This window comes from Bidens hawaiensis, unplaced genomic scaffold, assembly GCF_021521415.1.
Source record: "Bidens hawaiensis isolate Kalapana, Puna unplaced genomic scaffold, B.hawaiensis_p1.1 tig00039977_1, whole genome shotgun sequence".
Taxonomy (NCBI): domain Eukaryota; kingdom Viridiplantae; phylum Streptophyta; class Magnoliopsida; order Asterales; family Asteraceae; genus Bidens; species Bidens hawaiensis.
The window spans coordinates 146,090-150,539 of NW_027497032.1; positions in this window are offsets into that span (position 1 = coordinate 146,090).

Sequence of the window (4,450 nt, forward strand, 5' to 3'; positions counted from 1 at the left end):
CACAGCCTACCATCCTCAGACGGATGGGCAAAGTGAACGAACTATTCAGACCTTGGAGGATATGTTGCGTGCATGTGTGTTGGATTTCGGAAAAAGTTGGGAACCTCACTTACCTTTGGTAAAGTTTTCATATAATAACAGCTACCACGCAAGTATTAAAGCAGCGCCGTTTGAAGCACTGTACAGATGGAAGTGTCGATCACCTCTCTGCTGGGCAGAGGTGGGTGACAGCCAAATCACTGGTCCAGAACTGGTACTCGAAACTTCGGAAAAGATTGTTCAAATCCGAAACCGCATAGCAGCAGCACGAGATCGCCAAAAGAGTTACGCCGACAAACGCCGAAAGCCTCTCGAATTTCAAGTGAACGACCAAGTATTACTCAAAGTCTCACATTGGAAAGGTGTGGTTCGCTTTGGGAAGCGAAACAAACTCAACCCACGATACGTTGGTCCTTACCGGATAACTGAGCGCATTGGTCCGGTGGCGTACCGACTGGACCTACCAACGGAACTCAGTGGCGTACACAATGTATTCCACGTATTCAATTTGAAGAAATGCCTATCTGATGAAACCCAAGTATTCCCTTTGGATGAACTACAAGTTGATGAACAGCTACGCTTCATTGAAGAACCAGTCGAAGTTTTGGATTGGGAAACCAAAACACTCAAGCACAGCAAGATTCCAATCGTTAAGGTTCGTTGGAACTCGAGACGTGGACCGGAGTTCACGTGGGAACGCGAGGATCAAATGATGAAAAAGTATTCTCACCTTTTTGAAGGGCTGAACAAACACAGAAAACCGCGAAACCCGACAAACCGTCAGAAATCACCGGAGGTATGAATTAAATTTCGGGACGAAATTTATTTCTACTAGGGGATGATATGACAAACTGAAAATTTTTCTTACTTTTTCAGACACTCATCACGACTTGACTCAAATTTTCGGGACGAAATTCTTTAACATGGGAATGATGTGACAATCGTCAATTTCAGGTTAACTCCGTTAACTCAACTCCGTCAATTCAAACTTAAGATCATTGAATCTAATAACGCACACCTCATTACATTTAAACTAGGGTTTAAATGACGCTTGACACTTACTACATATGTAGTCTTTCGGGAATTGCACCGAAACGCAAACGAATTGACGCAAACCATTGGTGAATAAACGAAAAACGTCAAAACAATAATTATATGATAATTATGTGTTAGACTTATGTGTTATGTGATAATATTGTTTAAAACGTTAACTCAAGATGCAAACAACTTAGATTAAGCTAGAAAAATAATGTTTAGAAGTGGAGGGGCCTTGATGTAACTTATTATTATTAATAATATAAATCAAAAACCCTAATCTCTTTCCCTTTCTCTCTCAATAACCCGACGGCACCTCACCCCCTCCCCTCTTGCGATCGGCAGCCATACATCACCACCATACCACCCTTGTTTGATCTTGGTTTTCACAATTGAAGCATCCTACACTCGTTTCTAAGCACCTGTCACGTTTCTCTTGGTTATCTCTGCGTTTTTAAGGTATATATATGAAACCCTAACTATTGAATATCATATATTAAGTGTTTTATGATTGATTATGGCTAGAGGATGATTGATTATGTGTTAGTGATTGATATTGATAGTCATATGTGATTTTGAACGGTGAAAGATTGATGAATCATTAATTGTTTGTAAACACTAAAGGGTTACTACTGATTTTTATGATTAATAATGTTTATTGCGTGTTTTGAGTTATGTCATATGCTTAGGATGCATGTTAGATGATTGTTTATGCTTGCTGAGTATGACAGCAGTGATTGTTAAAATTGAACGGTGTGTAACTTGTTGAGTATATAAGCAAACTGAGCTAATTATGAGTCTACAAGATAGTACTCTGAGTCTAGTTTTCAGAAAGTCCAACCACGCCTAATTTGGAGGTGTTTTGGTTTGTCAAACGATTTAAATACGATTAAAGGTCAAAACTGGTACTGGACAGATTGTAAGTTATGATTAGACAACTGTAACTAAATGTTAATATAAGAATTGGTTGAGATTATTGATACTACAGTAAACTAGGTTGAGCCTAGTTTCTAAAGAATATAAATTTGTAATTTTTAGACGTGTAAAAGTTAACCTTTATGATTTTACAAAAACATTGTGCAAAGCTGAGTTGTTAGACCTTCTGTTAGGTTGTTTTGTAAATATTATATCTCATGAACTACGAGACCAATTGGGTTGGTTCCACTTCTGGAAGTTGACTTGTTGAGTTAGGAACCTAACCCAAGTGGTCTTGCATCTTTTGGATTCTTCATTTAAGGGGAGTTTCAAATAACATTCTGTTGCGCATGAATTTGACTGTTATGAGTTTGCTGTAATGTTTTGATCATTGTGAGAAACCTATGTGGAATAAAAATAAAATAAAACATGTTCTGGAAACCTAATACATGAATGCTTTTGTGATGATTTTTGATGAATTAATTGAGATTCTATGATCGGTGGAATAGTATAATCTTTCAAGTAGAATTCTGTCTCGGTAAAGTTTACTGCCGAACTTTGTGAAAATGCATGAAAAGTGCTAGTTGCTAGTTAATTGTTATGTTTTGACCAAATTGCCCCTGCGGGGAATACTTGCTAAATAAGTGTGGTATTTTGACCAAGGGGAATAGTTGCTAGTGATATACGTTATTAATACATGACACGTAAATAATTGTTCACACACGTATCGTATAACAAATGTACTCGTTATGTCACACACGATTCACAAACAAACACGAAACGTATCTTGTGATTAGGAATTATGTGCCGGGTCTAGAGACTCGATATTAGTTCCGATACTTAGAAAATCTCCTTGTTGTTTTAGAACGCTAGAGAGAGTTTTCTGTGACGCGCATCACTTGGTGATTTATTTTGGGAATTCTTCGCAAACAATGAGTTCACTTACCCCTTTTAAACTGTTTTCAAACGCTTTTCACTTGGGGGAGATAACATACTCCGAAAAACGCATTTAAGATTTTGTTAGTATAAATTATACATCACTTGTAAAGACTAAGTGGCAAACGCGTTAACTAAAGTCCTTCATTCACATCGAACCGTTTAATATTGGATAATAGCGAGTCATTGTTGAGTAGTACTACTGGGTTTGACAAACCCCACCCAACGCTAAACTCGACTGGAGGTCGAGTGGGTGTAATCTTGGCTAAACACATACCATGGTCGGGATAGACCTGGTGGCAAGGCAAATGATAAACAGTCAGCTTCGGTGTTGAACACTTAGTAATACTTGTTTTATAGGCTAGCTACCTATAGATATATAATTGACATAACACTATCTGGTAACGCAAAACGCTGAACGCAAAACGCTGAACGCAAAACGCTGAACGCAAACCGCTTAACGCAAAAAGCTGAACGCAAAACGCTGAACGCAAACGCTAAACGCTTTATTTTATATAAACTTGTGAACTCACCAACCCCGTGTTGACACTTTTAGTATGTTATTCTCAGGTAGCCTAGGCGGACGCGCGGTTTAGAATCATGCATTGCTTGAAACACTTTTAATTATGCAAACTTATTTTAAACTGTTATCATTGGGTTTTAGGTCGTCCTGCGTGACGCAACAATGGTTTCTATGGTTTTACGCTTCCGCACTTATTTTCATTTAAACGTTTTTATGGTTTGATTATAACTAATGATTCCGATCCGGTTAGTTCACTCCCACTGACGGTAAAACTCCGTTAGTGGATTTTGAGGGTATGACATATTAAAAATAAACAAAAGTAATTAAAGAGTTTTAGGGTTAGAGATGACACCACTGGATTTATAGAGGTTCAAATAAATATTAACTAATTCACTATATGTCCTCTCCCCGATTTCTTCACTTAAATCTGCCCTAAAACCTATAGAACCTAAAAGCTTCTACATAATGATGTAGCAATTAGCCATTACAACACTTAGACTAATAAACCGAATTATCTTCAATGGATTTCCACTTAGACTAATAAACCTAATTATCTTCAATGGATTTGTAATAAGTTGTAGCTGCTACAAACTAAAATGTGAAGATATAAGAAAACCTAGGGTTTAAACATGCATATCCAATAAAAAAACCCTACATGTACAAATTTGAAAACTAAAATAAAGCATTACGCAAATATGATATACAGAATCGAACATAAACAGTATAAGAACATTATAAAGGTGAATAGCTTAATCAACCGATAACAAATTATTAAATAGCATAACGGGATGATGAGATTGAAGCAATGCGTCTAGTTAAACAGTTTAGTTTTAGACATTAAGTGGCGGCGTTATTAGCAACGACGGGAGACGACGGCACACGAACATGAGAAATTATCAAGTTGCCGCCGGGGACTTTCACATGGCGGTGAATTAATGGAGTGATGAAAGTTTCAGAATGGCCATTGTTATATTGATTAAAGTGACGTTCTAACCGTGAGGT